Here is a 22,380-nt window from a genome sequence, read left to right as displayed (position 1 = left end):
ATTTAGGTGACAAGGAATTGATCAATCGATGAATTATTGCTGCTCTACCCGGCTTTATAATGGATATTTATGAATATTTAAGAACAGGCTTTGTTGGTTTCAAATGTAAAATAATTAATAGGCTAAACCCGTTTGATTATGATTTAAAAAATAATCATTGTAACATTAGGAAAATGGTGCAATCCAACGATTAAAATGCATGAGGTTGTGTTTACTAAAGCTGTATTTCACACAGCGTCCTCATTATACTGTCTGGATCAGTCAAACACAAAGTCCAATATTTTCTGTCTTTTGGGCAAGAAGACCAAAGTTAGCCCATGTCAACCTTTCAATTAAGCTGCTTTGTAATTGGTCTGGAACAAAAATACCCTTCACCCACATATCTGAAATTGTGTATTCCTGTGTAGGCACTGTACTGGAGCACTGCTGTGCCTGTGTTCCTGGGTTTAAATGAAAGCCTTTTCTGATTTAGGACTTGTTTCTCTCCTCAGTCAACAAACTGTCACAGGAAAGTATGAATTTGTCGGAAGCTTTTTTGCGCTTTGTTTTGGATCTTCCCACTCCAGAATGGAAGTGTCACCTCATGCCATTCGCTGTCAGTCTGTGTGTTTTCATTATGCAGCCAACAACACCCTGGTGGTGTGCCAGCCAACAAGCACAATATCGAGCTTCAAATCTCTTCATCTGTGGTGAAAAAGGGCAAGCTAATACACTGGCTTTAATGCTGGAGGTGCTTTATCTTAGCACAGACCCAGATATATGGGCTGTGTAGCCCAGTGTGCACTGTCCTATTGTCTGTGGCACAGCTTGGGAGAGGAGGAGACTATTCTTTAAGTGTGTGTGTGCACGGCACGCACATGTGAAAGTGAACAGTGTGTTTGTGTGTGTGTCTGTGGGTACATAAGCCGGCTATGGAGGTCACAGTACAGTATGGCGCCTTCACTCTGACAAGTAAACATGACCTTTAGTGCCACAATGAAAACTGCCATTCTTTATGACCTTGCTGCGTGTTATTGTTTGTGTAATTTTTGCTGCCTTATTACGCACTCTTTAAAGTTAGGGTTAGTGAAAATGCTTGTAAGGTTTTGTGACATTGTGATTTAAAAAATGACATTGAATTAGTCAGAATAGGCCTAAATATTCAGTATTGTTTTGCATATTATATTCCAAAATGTACATATCAGCCCATCAAACAAGTTAACATTTCTCACCCAGCTGTCCTCGAAATCTTTAAAAGTAAGTGGTCGAGTATGTTACAAATATAGTCTGAGAGAGAGTCCATATCATAAGGAGCACAACCTTAAGTGTATTGGGAGGGACATTTGTATTCTGCTTACTTATCCCCCTGGTACTCTACATTTGAGATGGAGAGATTTTTAACATTTCTAGACGGATATCGGCTCCTCTTCGTCAGCTGATGGCCGACTGACTGGGTGGCTCTCTACCTTACCGTAATGGCGGGTCACTGGCTCCCTTCCACTTGCTATGATTATAATGACCTTGGTGGGGCTGGGGCTTGAAAAACATTGGATTAAGGGGAAAGGAAAATTAGAGGAGGTTTCCATTTCACTCTTGGCATAAAATTTGTGGGGAATATCTGCCAAGAATCCCGTACCTCACCACCACAGCTACGTCCCCCACCCCCCCTTCAAGTTGATGGGGCTTGGGTGCTCCGGCGGTGTCGGGCGAGTGGAGCTCAAGCGAATAATGATACACAGGCTTTAACTTAGAAATGAATTAAAGGGCAGGGGAAAGGTGGTGGATGCCTCGCTCACCATACACTGTCGCAGGGAGCAGAGAAACCTGCTTTCAGTGGCCAAACTGGACTGAATGCTCGGATGTGAATAAACAGGTAGTTGGTTAAGGTTTAATGGGCCTGGCTAGGCCTCAGGGTGTGGACCAAACGTTAACCTTATTTGCTACTTTAGGCACATAAGCAACAGGGTGGTTTATCATCATGTCAGTGATATAATTCAGGGTTAATACAACTTAAAAATAAATGTTTCTAAAGAATCAAAGCTCTCTGTGGGTCTGTATATTACCCAAGAATAACACATGAAATAGGAATTTCTTTCACATTGCCGTTGAATAATTCATTTGAATTTGAGTGCCCATTTATTTCACATAGCACCTTGTAGTGTCACTATAGAACTAAGCTAATGCCTGAAATTGAATATCGGTGGAGATCCTTGTATGGTGGTGTCATATTGTGGTATCATTTTGGACCTCCTGAGTACAGCTGTACCAATAGAGAAGTATAATGTATAACTGGATGTCCGGTACTTTGTTCATCATCACATTAATCATAGTTGTAGCGACTACTATGAATCAAAAAGCTGCTAAGTAGGCTCTTTACTGTGTGACTCGTTCCAAAGAAATCCATACTTCAATTCAGATGCGTTTGACTGTTTATTATTTGAAAAGAATTACAAACAATAACTGTACTGGAATAACTAAAGTAGATGAAGTGACGTCACGTGACGGTCAAAAGAAAATGTCGGAGCCTAACACACCCTCTTTGTGTAAATCTCGCTGTCCAAGTGTGCAGGTAAATAAAGTGAAAACCACACCCCCTGTGCCCATAACCGGAAATTATACTAACCAAAAGAACGTGTGCAGCCTAAACAAAGACTAACAAATGATACAGGCTAAATGCACACTTTGGCTCTTAGTTGTTGGAGTCTCTACCTGTTTTTTTTTCACTATATCCAGATTTTCACCGCTCATCCAAGAAGTCAAATCTGAGACCTTGTAGTCTCAAGGCCACTTCACTAGTCCTTAAACTAGCACAGGAAATATAGCGTTGTCGTCATACAAACTTTGTGTCTCATGATTGTCATTTATCCACTTTGTATTTAAAACCCCCCTCTAGAGATGTCATAGTAGGGCTGCAACTAACAATTATTCTCATTTTCAATTTAATCTGTTCATTAGTTTCTCTATTTCTCTATTAGTGTTTGTTCTATAAAATGTTAGAAAATTGTGAAAAATGTCTATCGGTGTTTCCCAAAGCCCAAGATGACATCCTCAAATGTCTTGTTTTGTCCACAACTCAAAAGATATTCAGTTTATACTGTCATAGAGGAGTAAACAAACCAGAAGATATTCACATTTAAGAAGCTGGAATCAGGGAATTTAAACGCCTAAACTGATTAATGGATTATTAAATTAGTTGCTGATTACTGATTAACTAGTCGATTAATCGATTAGTCATTGCAGCTCTATGTCATAGCCCCATACAACTTTCTAGCCTCTAATAACTCTCAGCTCACAAATATTAGCTGATTATTTCCACAAGTCAGTAAAATTATATTATTAAATATGTCTGGACTAGAAGTTGAAGTTGAAGTTTCGCAACTATGTTGTTTCAGGGTGTAGTTTTTGTAGGGGTGGTAACAGTATGTACAGGACTTTAGCTTCAGTACGGCCTGTGAACAGAATAAGTGCAGTGTGTCTCGTCAGAATAGCTTTGATGGTGTGCTAGTTGTTGGCTGTTATGCAAGCTAAGTTATGCATGTCAAGGAAGCCCAGCTCATCTATCTAATATTTGCCCATATTGTTATTTAGCAAAAGGAAATAAGAAGCCACAGCGTGGAGACCCTCCCATTTTATTTAGACCTCCTGTTTAGGAGCATTGTGGATTCCCCAGGTGACAAGTAGTGGATCAGATTCAAACAAAACCTGTGTGTCTACGTTGTTCAACACAAGTTTTCTTAATTTATTTGTGATATTGGGCTTTATAAATAAAATGGACTTGACTTACACCGCTAAATTGTTGCTCTTATTTTGTCTCATCATAAACCACACATTTTCTTGATAAGAGAATGTTTTAGGTCACTGCAAGGAGACCTGAGTGTTTAATAATTTAGCAACATCAATGTGTTTTCAGCAGAAGAGCTGGTAAAGTGTTTATATGTGCATGTAAGAGGCTAGTTGTGTCCCAAAAGTCTTAAGTAGCTCACTCAGAGAGGTTACGTTGCTCACATATTTAACGGCAAAGCAACAAAAAAGTGACAAAGAATGTTTATTGAAAGAAAAATAAGCTTTACCATTTTCAATATATGTGCCATAATAATGTATATATGTGTACAGCGGGAGTTTGATGGACAGGTTCCATTTACTAGGGCTTTTTTAGGGCTGGATATTCAATCTGAATACTTTTTTGAATACCATCTGAAATGGGTTCCTAGCACCAGTTATCAAAAACTTTCAAAACAAAAGTTGCTAATGAACATTCTGTCAGATTATTAGTGTAGTTTACTTGTTATTTTTTCAACTTCTGCCCAATTTATAACTTTATTTTGTTAATTCTGTGCTGTTTTTTGTGTAGGCATACAGCTGTAAATACTAAACAGTGATGCAGTTATCTTAATGAATAATGTATTTACGTATACTCTGGTATTCTCAGTGCAAATACCAACACTTTCACACAGTCCTGCATTCACCAGTGTTAGTAGAAGAACATTAGAATACTTGCTCTTTCCAATTTGTGATTTATTAGTTGTCTGCTTTAAATAATAAGTTCTGGTACTCTACACTATGGCTGCAACTAACAATTATTTTCACTGTTGATTAATCTGTTGATCATTTACTCAATTAATCGATTAGTTGTAAAATGTCAGAAAATGGTGAAAAATGTCAATCAGTGTTTCCCAAAGCCCAAGATGACGTCCTCAAATGTCTCGTTTTGTCCACAACTCAAATATATTTAGTTTACGGTCATAGAGGAGTAAACAAACCAGAAAATATTAATATTTAAGAAGCTGGAATCAGAGAATTTTGACTTATTTTTTCTTTAAAAAATTATTCAAACCGATTAATTGATTATCAAAATAGTTGGCGATAAATGATAACTAATTGATTAATCGTTGCAGCTGTACTCTACGCAACAGTTTAGTTCAAATCGTCACCTAAAAACTTAAACTGAAATGGTCAACTTTTAAAAATCTAAGATGAAAATAGTTGTTTCATCTTGTTCAGCATCTAGTTACAAGCTACTTACTTTAATATCAATAACTTCAGTTGAAATTCACTGTGGAAATTTTACTTCAGATGTTTGTTATCCAATAATTTCAAAGTGTCTTCTCCAAGCAGAAAATCCTCTGCAGCACAAAGTCAGGTAACAGTCTTCGTCCTAATACCTCCAGTACAGTACCTGCCTGTCTGCCTGGTCTCAATCAGAACCCCCTCTGTGTGGAATGGAAGTGCCTCAGCCTTGGTAACGATTTTTCCCGTGTTGACAAGTCACAACATGGAGATCTACAGCTCGGAGAGCAGCCCTTTGGCTACGCAGAGCCCTGCTTGCACTGAGTAATAGCAATCTCACAGGAGTAGCAGGCTTTCAGCTGGCAGCAGTTCATACGGAACAGCTCGCCGGTGCAGCTGGGAAAGACAGAGCAGAGTGGAGAGGGAGAGAGGAGCTGGTGGTGGTAGCAGTGGAGATGGAGGGAGGGAGGAAGTGGAGAGGAAGAGCTGTTAAGAGCTTTGGGCGGTTTCTCTGTTGTTGTACCACACAAGTGCATCCAGGCCCTGCAGGACAAGCCTTTAACAGGCATGAGGGATGGAGAGCATGAGAGGAGAGGAGGAGGAGGAGGAGGCGGCGGCGGTGGAGGAGGAGGAGGAGGAGGAGGAGGAGGAGGTGGTGGTGGTGGTGGTCTGGGGAGCTGAAGCCGGCCAGTCGTGCCAGACGCCCGCTCTAAACAGGGATGTGATTTATTGTTGGACTCTGTCTCACGTTTCACTCCTAGAAAGACACTAAAATTACATTGTGCAGAGATAAAGAACTTCCTCAATTGTCTTAGAAGAAAGAGCATCGCCTGTGGGCTGCGAAGAATTTGTTGGAGCATGTGGTACATCTTTAACTAGTGCGTGAAATTGAACGTTTTTGGCATACCGTGGCATAAGTTTGGGGCTTTTTTGGTTATGCTTTTTGACTGTCACTGCTATAGTGTATTATTATTAACTGTCCATAAAGCTGCTTTTTGAAACGTATAATCCAGTGTAAGTCGTCAGAGTATGTATATTTCGCCAGGGAGCCAAATTAAAATGGCTTTTGGCCAACGCGTTGATCTTTGTCGCCCTCGCTGAATGCACTCTGCACAGCACAGTGCTATGAGATGACCTCACTTCCTGTGTGGGTAGAGTAGGGCAGGAGGCCTCTCACACACATGCACACAGACTCTCTCTCTCTCAAGCACAGTCTGGCTCCAGTTAGCCTTTAGTGCACTAGCCAGGCTAACCCCTCTCTCCTCTTGGTGTGGAAGAGTTTCCACACTGCACATTTAAGCAGTCAAGAGCAAGGCACAGGCTAATGTCTTTGACTAGCCGGGCTAACAGCTGTGTGTCTGCAGCTTTTTGGGAAGTAGGATCAGTTTTATAGGGAGATTAAAAGTACAGAGAGGGAGGGGGGGGGTGGCTGTTACAGACACAGGATAGTAGGACCATAAGGCAGTGACAGCTCTCTAGGGAAACAATATATCACCTCTAAAAGGAGAGTGGAAGCGTTTGGCTCCGGGACAAAAATCCTGAGAAGTTAAAATCATTGATGTGATGTCATCTCGGGAGAAAGCCATTGTCAGTGCTGTGCGAGGTTATTTATGATGCTGGAAACGCAGGTGAGCGTCTTGACTAATTCAGTATTGTAGAGGAGGCTTCCCCATTTGCACAACGTGGTCGTAGCATCTCCTAGTGCATTAAACGAACGACGTGACTCAGGTCTCATCCTTTCATTGTTTACCAAGGGCATTTGGTCACTTGATTTTGTCCTTGTGATGCTAATGAGATTAGCTAATCACTAGATATTTCATTCTGAGTGAGGAGCCCTGTAGCTTATGGTACCTGTAAGAACCATAACCATACGTAGAAACAAATGAAGCTGGACAAATTAGCAGACGAAGATAATGAATGAATGGTTGCAAACTACTGTAAAATGAACTGAATCTGATGGCTCGGCTCATGATTGCCCGTATGTTCCCACTCCCCATGAGTGTTTTGAATGGGGGCCATGTTGGTTCAGATTGCCATGTCATTAATCCCTCGTACTCTACGGGGGAGTGGTCAGCGGCAGATGTATTTGCACTTCCTCCAGAAGGTTTTCTAGATTAGCACAAATCCTCCCAGAAAAACCGTTTAAAAACCTCATTTGGCACGCACAGCCAGACTTTGTGATCATAGCTGGCCAAAGACAGCCATCCCTCCCCTCTACATCTCATTCTGACTCCCCTGATTTTTTTTTTTATCCCCCCACCTTGTGGACCTCAGAGCTTAGCCCCATGTCGATTTGGACAGGCCAGTGTAATTGTTTGGAAACTTGGTTCTGTCATTTGCATACAGCAAGCAGCCACTTTTCCAGTTTCAGTGGTTTGACCTTGTTGTACCTGCCAGCCAGAAATGAGATCATCAGAAGAGTAGACGAGAAGCTGACATCTCTCCTCCACCTACCCATGGCTTTAAGTGATGGTTGTCATAGCAATCATTATGCCACAGAACAGACTCAGTGGGTGAAGGATGGCTTTGAATGCGGCAGCCTCAGGTCACAACCTGGTTATGACAGAGCAGATAGACCTATGAGGGTTGGTTGCAGCAGTCTGAACAAAGTAAACAGCCGCATACATCGCATGTCAAGTTTATATAGATTTCAGATGGGGGTTAAAATTACTGAGTCTTTTTATACCTTGAAGACAGCGAGGCAGGTATTGGTGTAACGGAGAGGGGAAGAGCAGCATGGGGCGAACAATGCCTCTCATTCCCATCAGCTGCCCTGGCCAGCATTTAACATGGAGATTGGAAACGGAATAAGCTCTCCCCCCCATTCTCCCTGGACCTGCATGTAAATGAGGTTAGCGGTTAGCATTTCCTGCTGTGCCACAGCAATTCTTCTCCCTCTCTTGCTCCCTCTTTTCCCTTTTTTTAAAATAATGGCCTGAAAGTGCTCCCCCCTTTCCCGGGGTAGGGAGCGGGACCAATCCTGATTAGTGTCCCTGTCCTAAGTGACAGGCTAAAATCCAAGCAGGCACTGCCTTGGGCGCCTCTGCCAAGCAGCCGTCAAAGCAATACCACCATAAAAAAGGCATCTTTTCCCCCCTCCCCCTCAATTCTCAAGATTCCCTCCCTCTTTCGCCTTCCTCGCTCCTCTGCTCATTTTCCCCCGCCGTCCATTCTGAGTGTCTCTAATAGACACTGCCTCCATCGCTCTAACACACTGTCCCCTTACATACATGCATGCACATCTAGAATTACCTCTCACTCTACCCCCACCTCCCACCGGACCTCGCTTTGTATCCCTGGGTGGACTGGCTGCTATAGAGCCGAGTGTCCCTTTTGCCAGTAGGGTGATTTACAAACAATACATGGACGCTGTACACACTCCCACCTTCCACCCTCCCACTCTCTCTCACTTCTCTTCCACAGACACACAATCACCTCTGTGAGGAGCTTCAGTATGCCAGAAAACTACGCAGCAGGGTGATGGCCTGTTCTTTTTCGCACTTGTTCCAAAGAATGTAGCCTGTCTACTTGAGAATGCTAGCGCGACATCCACGTCTTGGTTGAATGAGGTTACTTTGTCAACCGGAAGACAAATTGATAGGATCTGACTAGTATGTCAAGTGGCTTATAATTAGTAGTTTTCAGGAAATGTTAATCTGAGCTGTGTTCAAGACAATTTTGCTTGATAGAAAGCAAATACGCGAGGGAATTATATTAGTTGAACGGTTGCAGGCATATGCTAATTACTCAGTGTTTGAGAAGAGGAAATTGTGAAAAAAATATTGCTGTTATGTCTCCATAGTAGCTGTAATAAAGTGGTTATCATCACGCTGTCTTCTGGATTGTTACTATGCCAGTCTGTAGGAAACACTGTGTACACCCTGTAAAACAACCACTGCAGCACAGCAAATTGATCTGGTTATGTCGATCAAAATGTAATGCTACCAAGTACATTTTAAGCTGTCCAGCATTGGGCATTTATAGAAAAAGAACCTGCGTTGTTGTGAGCACTTCTGGGTCAGAGGCACAATTTCTTGCATTTTTCATTCATGTGCAAGTAGAAACACTTCCGTTTTTTTGTCTATAAAATGCAGTGTTTTAAAGTGTGCTGCATGTCTTTGCCTGTATTCAGTTTCACAACGAAGGATGCCACCCACATATGCCTATTCCTATGAGAGGGAACGGCTTGAGTCTTGATGAATATGAACAGCTCTTTCTCACAGAATCAAGAGATTGGTTTGCGTTGTGAAGTGTTTAGACACTATACTGGCAATGAGCCCCATTTATTTAGCAACCTATGAATGATTTTATGTTTTAAAAAATTCACAGTTCTTCTATATAGGAGAACTTTTTCTCTTTTTAAGAAAATATTACAGTTATTCTCAGAAATATGCCATCTCAACAGCATCCTTCTGAACAGCCTACTACTTTTTTAAAAATGAAAGGACTGTGTTTTGGCTGGTTATAGACAGATTTGGCATCTGGCCTTTATCCACAATAAATGTGTTACATTGTGATTCATGATATCAAATTTTGGATACACTACATTTGTACTATATTGAAATTAAAGCAACATATTGTCAAGTCAATTTTATTTGTATGGCCCAATGTCACAAATCACAAATTTGCTTCGGGGGGCTTTACAATCTGTACAGGATATGACACCCTCTGTCCTTTTATTATGTCCTTTATTCTATTGTGTCTTTAGTCTACAAGCAATAGAGCAATGGAGCAATTAAAAACCATAAAGGCCTAAAAACACTTCACTAAAAGAAGTTTTTTTTTTTTAAAGATAAATAGAAAAAATTCTCTGATCGCAGCTTTTAATGTGAATATCTTTTGTTTTCTTTACTTCTCTATGACAGTAAATTGAATATCTTTGATTTGTGGACAAAACAATACATTTGAGGACGTCATCTTGGGCTTTCGGAAACACTGATAGTCATTTTTCGCCATTTTATTGACCAAACAACTAAATGATTAATCAAGAAAATAATCAACAACTTAAAATAATCGTTAGTTGCAGCCCTAAAAGTAATTAAATAGACAAAATGGTCAAATTTAAAAATTGGCATGTTGCAAGAAATGTGGCACTTTTCAAACCCATATGACCAAATTACTTTTTTGAGCAGAATTGCTGGTCAGCAGTTTTAATTGCTGGGATTAGGTTTATGCTGCTGAGTAATACCCCTCACTGACCATGCTGTTAAAGACCCCAACTCTCTCATCTGTTTTGGTCCTTGGATGGAAACCTTTTGCTGCCAAACATTTTATAAATACACCGGTAGTTGTTATTTTGTAAAATCATACCAGGAAATGTTCACTCACTTGGTATCAAACCAATAAATGCTATCCAATGAGTGGGAGACTAACCATGTGGCATGCACTACATACAACACAGTCCCACGGCAGTTCGTGAAATAGTCACAAAATGTATTATATTTGATTCGTGTTCATGTACACACATTTCCCAGTTGTTTTTTTTGTGACACTCAGCACGACTTTCAACAAGGTATTTTTAGTGCATTTTTCTACAAATGTCCAGCAACACGTGACGCAAGCGTCAATTTTCGCACCAGTTTTTAAAAAATAAAACTACTCAGTTAGATCGACTTGGTTAGGTTTAGGCAACAAAACTACTTAGTTAGGCTCAGGAAAAGATTGCGGTTTGAGTTTAGATAACACTGGAAGTGGCGTTACTCAAGTACGGTAGTTATGTGACTAATAAATCAACTCTGACTTTTGGGTTCACACAGGACACGAACACCGGTCTCCTGGGCGAAAGTGCTGTGTTTGTTGACCCACGTGACCCATCCACCCTGACCTCCTCCCTACACAGCATTCACAGCTCAATATACTGTACTTCCTGGTTCACAATTACGTGGATTACATACAAATTGATTTTGTGCTGACCATCAAGAAAAATAAAGTGAAATTCATGTCCATGCAGACAAATCAATTCATTCAGTTTCGTGACTATTTCACGAACTGCTGTGCGACTGGGCTGCTACATATTACATTTGACCTCTGACATTTAATACTTTTAAAATTATAATTTTTTCTGATTTCTAAAATGGTAGTCAGTGTTGTAGTTTAGAGTATAGTTATCCACAGATGGTCCTTGTCAGTCAAATTATCTTTTTTTCAATCATTCAATAGAGAACTGTGCATAGGATTGCTTTCAAAGACGAGAGGACAACCTTGTCGGACATGAGATCTTCTTTTCTAATGGCTGCTTGTAAAGCAGATTCAATAAAAAAAAAGCATGACTCATCATTACCAAAAAACACTGCAAGCAATGAATAAGTCATTCATAATAAAACAAAAAACCTTTGGCAGAGCGTTTGACAGTAAAACCATCCAGTAAGATGCTGACCCAGGGTCAGTTGATTGTCCAAACCAGTGCCTTGGGAATACCAGTATGCTGGTTATTTTTCTCACCTTGTAATTAGCCAGTTAATCCTTGCCTCTCTGCTGTGGCACAGGCCCACTCTCCTTTATGTTGTTTTATGCAGCCGGTCACAATCGATGCCACCTCACAGTTAGTCAGGGATCCAGTAGCGCTGAGACTATTAGTGACTCATGCCATGAACACATCAATGTGTTTGGGATATTTATCACACATATCATACGTTTGTCAGTGATATTAGGGGTTTTAAACTGGCAGATTTTAAATAGAGCCTTCACTTACCACAAACGTGCACAATATATACGACCGGCACTAGCGCAACATACTGTACACACTGTATATGTTTTGGCCGCTGTTGTAAACCAATGAGTAGGACTGTTGGTAATACTGACTTTGTGGCCATATTGAATTGATTTTATTTTGCATCTATGCAATTATCCTGGGCGCCTCCCTTGGGAGGTGTTCCAGGCACGACCAGCTGGGAGGAGACCACGGGGAAGACCCAGGACTAGATGGAGAGATTATATCTCTACTCTGGCCTGGGAACGCCTCGGGATCCCCCAGTCAGAGCTGGTTAATGTGGCCCGGGAAAGGGAAGTTTGGGGTCCCCTGCTGGAGCTGTTGCCCCCGCGACCCGATCCCGGATAAGCGGTTGAAGATGGATGGATGGATGGATATGCAATTAATTACTTTGATATGTCAGGTATTTAATTAACCAAAAACTGACATTCCGGTCTGCTTATTTTATGCATAAATAATTGACTGATAACTGACTGTCTTGATAACAGTTGGCTATGTTGGAGGCCAATGGCTTGTTGTCATTATGAAGGGGATGTCCTTGATGTCACCATACACAGAAGTTGCGGTAGTAACCCCTCCGTGAATGTCAGTAAGTGTTTGCATCTTACATTCACAACTGAAACAGCACAATTGCCTTAAAGAATTCAGGCACGTTACTACAGACTACCGAGGGCGAAATAGAAGAAACGCAAAGTGAAGTGATACCTTCTGTATCACTTTATACAGAAGTGATTCTTCTCCTTCTGTATAACATTAATTAACTAGGCACACAGTTTGTTGATAAAATCTAAATATATTTTTACAAATCTGTCAGACAACCAGAATATATCTGTTGAAGTTGTTTTGGTTTTGGCCCGGGTGACAAATCCTGCTAGGTTTCTATATGCCCTGAGGCCTTTTTGGCCAACATTTACGCACCATTGACTGTCCAAGCATCGGACAGTTCATTGTTGATTCCTATGGCCTTAAGGTTTTTCAAGCTATTTATTTGTTTTCCTTGGGTATCTCAGTTCTCCCAATTCATAGAAGCTATAGTGTGTTTGCTTTTTCCACTTGGGTAGCACGAGAAAAAGCAATGTTAAAACATATCATCTACAGGTTGTTTGAGAGAACACAATGATGTCAGTGTTTTTCTACAGGTTTAGATATAAAGGACCAATATGTAACATTTAGGGGGATCTATTGGCAGAAATGGAATATAATATTAATACGTTTGTTTTCTTTAGTGTATAATCCCCTGAAAATAAGAGTTGTGTTTTCGTTCCCTTAGAATGAGCCGTTTATATCTACACAGGGAGCAGGTCCTCTCTTCCCGGAGCCGGCCTCCATGTTTCTACAGTAGCCCAAAACGGAGAAACCACTGTGTGAACTTTTCCTGCGTGAGCCAGAGTCGATAACGTTACTCGCTCTGGAGTTAACACCTGTCACTCCACTCAGCTGCCGGTAAACAAGACGCAGGAAACCTCTGTTGGTCTTGAGGAGCTGCAGCATTTATTTCTGCACAAACTACAACTTCCAATGTACATTCACTTGATATTCTCCAAGCTAAACTAACTCTTGTCTTCTGCTCCACTAGCTCACTTGATCACTCACACACATTCGCCGCCGCCGCTCTCTCTCTTGCTTCACCACTCACTTCCCATGAACACGCACACTCTACGTACTGACTCTGACCTACGTTACTCTTACAGTAACTGTCTCTAGATCGGGTCATTCGCGTTTTCACGTCTGCCACCATAGTTCTTCTACACGTTTGGCACACGGTAGAGGTTGCAATCTGCAACCTCACCGTTAGATGCCAGCAGATGTAACCCACTATACCTTTAATGGAAGTGTATCTCTAACATCCAATACTTGCCTTAAAACAGACTGATTTAAGACTTGGGATGTCCTTTTACCTAGTCTGTATGGTGGCACATGAATGTACCATTCTGGCAGATTTTTCATCATTCTGCCTTTTCAGTTGCATTTCATTGTAAACATTTACAACAATACACAAACTTTGAAAGTCTTTGATAGTTTGGAGCAGTGATTAGAATGTGACTGCCCTTTGTGCCCTCAGTTGAAATGGGGATTGATAGAGGAAGATGGAATTTGACAGTCTCATGTGTAATAGGTGTTTGGGACTTTAACAGTGAACACTGGCCCTTTTTCACTCACCAATTAGTGTCATTAGCTGGATACTGAAGTTTGCCTCAAGTCTGGGCTCTAGATTATTGCTAGAATGATAATCCTGTTCATTTAGTGAGATACTCTCTGTGTTCAACTATAGAGGGTGCTTTGAAGTATATGAGAGAGAGATGTGAGATAAAAAAGCGAAAGAATTGCAATATACAGTATGTCTATTTCTGGTCTATTAGTTACTCATACAGGCCTAGATGTAATGGCCTCACACCATATTCACACATTTGCATTAGGATGTTGTTGCATGTGAAATGGAAATGGACTCTCTCTATTCAGGAATGTGAGAAAAATTTTAACTGCAGGAGCCACATTTACTGCACAGCTCATTGCAATTGAACCAAATTCATATACTGTGATACATGGCAGCAAATAAATCTGAATTTTGAGTTTTAGAAAACAGGTTTGTTAATCCCAACTTTTATACTCTTATTTTTTTTTTAAATGCAGTAATAGAGTGGTGCAGGAATGAGTCCTAAAAGCCGGAAATGACTTAGCACTTTAGCACTTGCGGTTCCTTCGTCTAGAAGTCAATGGTTTTTTTTAATGGGTTTTTAGTTAGATGGCTGAAATAAAGTCTGTGGTTAACACAAGCTTAAGAGATTTTAATGTTTTGTTCTATGACATAAAATAAGTCAGTAAACATCCCACTCGTGTATTTTTAAGCTTTTACGTGTCTTAAAAAAGACGGTTGCTAACAAGTGGCTAAATGAGACTACTAAACGTCATCAGGCCTTTAGCTTAGTGGTGATGACGTGAAGTCAGGCAAGCGTGTTGTTGTTTGTTTAAAGCAGGGGTCTCAAACTCGCGGCCCGCGGGCCAATTGCGGCCCGCAAGACGATATTTTGTGGCCCCCACCTTGATATGAAAGTTTAATGTTAGTGCGGCCCGCAAATTTTTTTTTTTTTATAAAGTTTTTTTTTTTGGGGGGCATTTTTTCATTTTTATTGACAGGACAGTGGATAGAGTCTTGGAAAGGGGGGAGAGAGAGAGAGTGGATGCGGAAAGGGCCACAGGCCGGATTCGAACCCGGGCCGCCGCGGTCAGGACCAAGTCTTGTTACATGGGCGCCCGCTCTACCAACTGAGCTAACCAGGCGCCCTCGGCCCGCGAGTTTTATGTGAATGGCAGTTTGCCGTGGAAGGTCCCTTTGTTGCGCGAGCCCGAGCTGAACGAACCTACCAATCACAGTGGGGTATATGGCTCCCGGGGGCGGGCAATCGGCCGGGCTTGATGCAAGCAGAGAAACATTTCACAACAACTATGGTGGCGCCCGTGTAACATCGCATAAACTAGATTAAAGCTTGATTTATACTTCTGCGTTGAATCGACGCCGTAGCCTGACGTGCACCTCTCCAGAAATGTAACTACACGTCGCGGCGACGCAGACCGCAACAGCTGTGATTGGTCCAGTCTGTCAGCGATGCTGAGCGGCCAGGACCAAGTTCTACTTCTCTCTGCCTCCATCTTTTCAATGTTTGTTCACACAAATCCACTCAGATGAAAGAAGGAAACTCATAGAGACGCCGCCGCCAACTAGCGGTTTGGTGGTGTAATTGCAGAGCAACACAAACACAGCAGGCACGACTTTATTGTGGAGTGACACCAAGTGGAATGAATATATATCTTGTCACACAGCCCCAATCATGTCTTTTTCAAAGCCTGCAGTGAAGAGAAAGGTTGGTGACGAGCACAGACAATTTCAGGAAAAGTGGGAGACGCAATAGAGGCCATGTTCAGAAGAACCGTTCATGTTCTTCAATGTTCCATTAATGTTCAGGACAGTTCATGTTCAGAAGAACCCATTCAAGTTAAAGAACTGTTAATAATGACGTTTGAGAAGATTGTTTTTTTTTTAACAAAGCTTTTTTTGTGGAATACCTGATGCGGCCCAGCCTCACCCGGACTCTGCCTCCAGCGGCCCCCAGGTAAATTGAGTTTGAGACCACTGGTTTAAAGCCTTTAGCTTAGCTTTTTGCTTCTGACGATTGCATTTATGCTTCAAAAATCATAAAAGCGGTGATCATTTGTGAAGATTATCTTTCTGAACAAAACTTGTAAGTATCATAAACGTTTATTTGCCACAGAGCTTTATTTTATGCAATAATCCAAAACCCAATGGAATAATCCCATTTTTGTCAAGGGAATGCTAAATTACGGGACGGCCTACAAAAATACGTCATCCCTGCAGTACTCTATATACATAACACATTAGAGACACAGTAAATAATATTTTAGTAACACTACCTTAATGTAACACAACATAGTCTGTCCAAAGCATAGAAACATGAGTTGCACAATGCACACTTACTTCCAGTCCAGGTTGAATGATTTCAGGGCAGGACAATAAAGTCACTAATCCGATTCAGTTGTTATCTCCTCTGATCACAATCTTTGTAATATGTCAGTTTATGCTGCAAAGATGCAATATATACCACTTCTCTCCCTGCAGCAGTTTAGGTCCATAGCTTTGATGACACATCTGAGCTTATGAGCAAGTTTTTTTTTTTAACATGAGATGCTAAAAATGGAAGGGAAAAATAAACCAGGGGGTAAAGTGCACTTCATCTGCAATGAGGAATTTCAGAGGTCTGGGGCTCTCAGTCGTCTCATTCTCTTCCAAGAACACTTCTCCTTCCTGTTTCACCTCTGGCATGCCGCCCAAAGTACCCACAAACCACGGAGGCCAAGGCCGAAAATACACAGATGGTAATTTGCACTACATTTCAATACGACTCAACCGCCATTATATATAGCCCTGCTGCCTGAACCCTGATCCTCGCTGAGAGTATCACCTCACCTCAGATTCCAACTAAAAGATGAGCTCTTCATGTCTTTGTCACAGAATACCAGACAGTTGTACGGGATGGCGGAGATAGTTGGCATTGAAATTAAGGAGTTGATTCTGAGTTTTCGTAATGTTTTAAAGTCTAACATGAACCTCGATCAATACACAGGAGGATTGTTTCCCCTGGATCAAGGCATCATGTCGACATAATTAATTGCTAGAAAGATGTTAAATGGTTTAGCTTACTCTTGCATGGAAGAAAAATTGGTGCCAGTTTTTCAAGTCACTGAAAGTAAAAGGCCCTGACAACTACTCTATAATTGACTACGTGTATAGTGTATGCATGTATATGAACATGCTGCTTTTGGTATGGTTTGTCTAACGGACACTTAATTTAAATAGGTTAATGTAAAGGAGTGCTGTTACTTCCCAATACAAGGCAAATGCTATCACACCATCACTTGGGGTGGTGGAAAAAATCGATACAGCATACTATTGCTATATTTTGCGTGGCAATATTGTATCAATAAACGGACGTCAAATATCAGTCTTGTTTTATTATGAAAAATATTGACATCTGAACAATCTCCGGCAGGTTTTCTGTCTTTCAGTTGTAGCGGGCTTTACTGGTATCATATGAAACTAGAAAACTTAAGGAATCGATTGGTACCAACCATGTCATTTTAGCCTGTCGGGAAAAATGCAAAATAACACTCCAAATTTACGCTAAATTTTGGCGAGGAAAAACTGGCATGGTCCCTTGACCTCTGACCTCAAGATATGTGAATGACAACTCTGAGATGAACAGAGTGAAAACGTTATCTTATACATGCTACGTAATTTGCAGTTGAAAAAAGGTAATAAATCACAATATAGCTTATCGCAATACTTAGCATATCCAGGGTTTCCGCCAGAAAAGTTGTTAAGCACGCCCCCCAAGACTTGGAGAGCAGCTTGTCATAATGACAGTAGCGCTGGTCCACCTTAAAGATCAACCCACCTTAAGTGAGCCTAAGCCAAAGTTGTAGCTAACTTTGGGGCTTACCTCTTCAGTAAACAGACTGTGGCCAGCAAGACGGGAACTTTGGCTTGTGTCTTGAGGAATTGTAGCATTTCTTCACCAAGCCAGCCAACTGCACACACTGTACACACCATCACACACACATGCTCCCTTGCTCTCTCTGTCTCGCTCTATCAACCGCACACCGACACTTAATGGGGTGTCAAAATGTTTAAAATCGCAATCGTATCGTGATAATATCGTATCGTGTATTCTCTGGTGATTCCCACCAAGTTCAAAAGTAAGTTACCTGCTCCACTGTATAACATTTTGCTTTAGCGATCACATGCCCATACCCTTGTTGGTTGTCATGTTTCATCAACTTCCTAATAGAAATAACATGATGGATAAACTTTGGAGCAATTATCATGTTGCTCCTGCAGACGACAGCATTTAACAGATTGATGGCGTATAATTTCATGTGAAGGAGGGGAAATATATGTCTGCTAGCTCCCACACATCCAGCTGGATTTATTTAGAGCATCTGCGCTTTATTTATTTATTTATTTATTTTTAATATTTGTATTCCCGGTTATGGAGACAGGAGAAAGAGGGGAAAAGGGATGAAGGGAGGGATATACAAGAAGGAAAAAAAAAACATGTGGGTGTGAAAGAGATCAAGCAAAGTGAGAGATTATGGAAAAGGGAGGGAAGCGATCCTGATCCAGTGTGTCCCAATTAATGGAATTACCTTCCTCCTCGGGAGGACTGTTAGTCATTTGCAGAGACGGTAGCCCGCCAGTCTCTCCCACCATATTGTCCAGCAGGCGCTAATAAGGCAGCCCTGACCGCCGGGCGTGCTCATTAGCATAGCCCGCGGCCGTGGCAACCCCCGCCAGGGCCCAGCCGGACACTTAATTACCGCCGTTGCTCCTTCCTCGCTACATCCATACTTGCTGCCCTTCTTCCTATGTCCTCACCCCCTGCTCTGCCTCCTTAACCCACCCCCAAAGACACACACATGCACACACCAACATCATCTCCCGCTCCCAGTCGTAGCAGGAAGACTAATCATTTTGCCAATGTAGATGTGATTGTTTTAGTCTTGGTATGTTGTGGCAGTCTTTTATGTTATTTCACTTTTTATGGCTTTGCGGTCAGCAATCTTTGCGTTTTTAGTGATTCCCTGACCTACACTACCTCGCTCCAGCTCGTGCTCCCTCTCTCTTTGCCTCTCTTACTCTCATTGCTATATTAGCTCATGGGCATGACTCTCGTTTTGACATCAGCACAGTATTGATGCACCCCTGTCCAGCCTTAATCGGCTAATGGCCTCCTCTTCTTTCCTGCCCAGCCAAATCAACCCCTCCCTTAACCATCCCTCTATCTGTCCCTTCCTTCCTTCGCCTTCCCGTCTCCTCTCTCCCCCTACCCTGTGCAGGCCTGGGGTCAGTGAGGCCAATTTTCATGCCTGGCTAAGTCACAGAATAGCTTTGTGTGTGTGTGTATGTGTGTCTGTGAGAGAGAGAGAGGGAATATGTTAGTCAGCAGCCACACACAAGTCATGTGGTGGGTGACCTCCTGACCTACCTTTACTCCAGTCCCTTGCTCTTCTCTCCCTTCTCTAACTCACACTCTTCCCTTTACCAGCGATCATTCTGTTTGACAAGAAAATCTGGCTGGCTCTCCGTACTAAACTCGTATGCATGTGTGCATGCACACACACATACACACACACACACACACACACATACACATACACATACATCTCTGACCTAGAAAAGCCACGGCCAAAATAATCCTGCCAAGTTCACAAATGGAGATTGTTGACAGCACTGCGTGGTGAAACAACGAAACAAGCGCACTACCTGTAATGTCCAACTGTTTTTAGCTGTAGTTACAGGCTGTGAGCTCCCTGTCTCTTTTTTTTTGTGACAGGTTAACACAACACGCAGGTTTCCAAACACTGTAAGTTACAGAGGTGCTGCATCAAAAATATTTTTAGCTGCTCAGTGTACATCTCTGTTCAAGCTCAAGGCAGTTTATTCTAGCCGGTCCTGAAGCCTCACGGCCTTCTCTTTATGTAGCCTCAGCTTGCACTTTGACTTGTTATGGCTCTCTCTTTGTCTATAATGTGGTGGCGCTATACATCCCTGTGGCCCAGAGAGAAAATCCCCCGCTGCTGCACCACTGAATCACCCGTGTGTGAGTGATAACAGATCCAGACTGCTGAGCACCCCGCAGCTGTTTGTCTCAACATGCAAGTCATCCCCGCCATTACACCGCTAAATGGTTCCCTTTCAGTGGCAGACGCTCGCCGCCTCGGCCCGTATCTCCGTGCTTCTATCACTTGGGGGGCGGTTGCAGTAACTGTCGCAGAGCCAGCCACCGTACTGGAGGCAAAGCAGTTGATGTGTGTCAGAAATGCAGTGTGGGGGGGAGGACATCAGCATTAAATCACATTCTTGGCTGTGTGTTTGTATTCTAAACATATGTATGCACGTGCATATGTTTGTCCCCATGCGTGTGGTGGGCATACAGGAGCAGTTGTGAGCTCAGACGAAGTCCCCTTAGAGCTTGGGCTGGAGACCATGACCTTGGGAAATGTCATTCCGCCCACGGGGGTGGCTCGCCTGTGACACACAAAGCCATGGTGCTGGAGTGCATCAGTGCACTGTAGCACAAGCCTAGTGGTGTAGTGTTGCGTTCAGCTGTACCTAACCCTGAGGTTTAAGAGTGAACCTAGGAAGCAAGCGAGTTCAGCCTCAAAGCTGAGACCTTGGGTCAGCAATCTAGCGATTTCCCTCTAACCACATTACAGCCATTAGTGGCTCTTGCTGCTTTTCGCATGTAACATAGAAATGGGTCATGCCCTGCCCTGCATGACTCACTGGCTCTTTCTCCCTCTCTTTCATTCCTGTTAACCCTACTCAGGTGGCAAAATGGCTTCAAGGAGCATGGGAAAATTGGGATCACAATTGGCACATTATGGCATTTTCATTCACCTTTTAAACAGTCTTAAGAAATGCGAAGGGTCATGCATGCTCATCAGTCTTGCATTGTTTGTGTAGGTGAAACCTATTAAGGCCCAGACACAACCCGACATCAGAAAACTAGTGGTGACAAAGTCCACCAGTTGCGTCGCCTCACATCGCTTTTGTCTTGGCCAAAAAGTTGCACTTGAACACACCACAAAGACTACAACCGAAGGCAAACTACTATGTAGGTTCTGCGCCTGCGTGAGAGGAATTAACTCTCCACACCAGCAGGCAGCTGTAGTCTGTATTTGTCATTCAAAAAGGGAAACCAGAAGACCAAGGACTACGGAAATACAAGCCGTTTATATGATACGTACATGAAACAAAGCACTGGCTGAGGACCATTTTCACACCACTCTCACTCACCAGTTAGCTTCATTCCAGATGGCCATGTCGTTGTGAAAATATCTATGTATTGGAGTGATCAGATGAGATGAAGATGAAAAAAGAAGAGCCCTCTGTGTTTTTCCTCTTGACTCTTGCACTGATTTGTTTAAGCTGAACAGCCAATGAGAGTGATTTCTCTCACAGACGGGCGCCGTCGGCGATTCAACATGCTGAATTGTTCGGAAAAACTCCAACACGGTCAGACTTAGAGACAACCAAAAAAGCTAGTCCGATGGACGCTCACCGACAGCTGACTGTTGGCTTGTAGTGTCAGGGCGTTTAGACATGGGTTCATAGAAGGATTGGAGAGCCCTAAGGCCAATATTATAACATAATCTGTTGCCTTGGCTTTTGGCATCTGACATTTCCTGTCAGCTTTTGGTGATGTGTTACTGAAAAATTTAAGATGTGTGTGTGTGAGACGGAGCTGGGAAGATGTTTGGAAGTGTGTTTGATATCGGTTGCAGCAGGAGAGTAGCGGTCATAGCGGGTTGTGATTGTGGTCACTTCTGTGGACCATGGCGAGCGATGCTGGCCAGATGTCAGCCAACTCTAATGATCCCAACAGGTCGCTGGGCTGGGTTGCCTGGCAACCGTTTTGCCTTTGCCCGTAAACAGAGAGCAGGCCCACCAGGCCTCTGTCAGGGTTGCGAGGGTGAGGAGAGCTTTGGTGTGTGTGTGTGAATATACAGTATGTATGTTGGTGTATGAGACATTTTAAAGCCACATGTTTTTGTATGAGTGCACATAGAAATCTCAGCCAGTTCCTTTTTATCAGATGTTGTGTGAGGTTGTGTATGGCAACCCGAAGAGGAGGGAAAAAAGTCAGTTTTGACATTTTGTTTTGCTCAGACTCTGTGCTTTTGACATATTCTTATGGAGGTTTGTTAATATGTATCAGGAATATTCACTTTTCTTTGTTCGCCCTTGTCTGGCAAGCTGTAATGTTTTGCTTATGAATATTGATACATGAAGTGTATATTAATGACCCTTGGTGACCTTAACCCTATCCTTATTGGCTCCCCGGTGGTATCTGCCGGCTCATGAATATTAATCTAGTTCTGTAACCTCCATTACCCTAATCTTTGCTGTCTAGCCTCCCAGAAGGACCCGTTGTCATGGTAACCCCTTTACTAGACTCTTCCAGACCAAGGGTGGGAAAAATATGGTTAAAAAAGGACAGAAAAATCTAAATTACTCAAACATCTCGGATGCGCCGTGTGGAAAGCTGCCATTGTTTAAGAAAGAGGTTGAATTTCTGTTGCAAGTCATTTTACTGGTCTCTTTGCTG

The 22,380-nt window shown here is 42.4% G+C and overlaps 1 protein-coding gene across 3 annotated transcripts in view; it reads left to right on the top strand.

Annotated features, from left to right (window-relative positions):
* The window catches only part of znf827 (zinc finger protein 827), a 94,195-nt gene that overhangs the window by 5,378 nt on the left and 66,437 nt on the right, over nucleotides 1–22,380 (top strand). The gene's annotated exons all lie outside the window — the stretch shown is intronic.

Source organism: Sebastes fasciatus, chromosome 3 (assembly GCF_043250625.1).
Source record: "Sebastes fasciatus isolate fSebFas1 chromosome 3, fSebFas1.pri, whole genome shotgun sequence".
In the NCBI taxonomy this organism is placed as follows: Eukaryota; Metazoa; Chordata; class Actinopteri; order Perciformes; family Sebastidae; genus Sebastes; species Sebastes fasciatus.
Note: the sequence above shows the minus strand (reverse complement) of the source record. Positions and strands in the feature narration are given on the sequence as shown.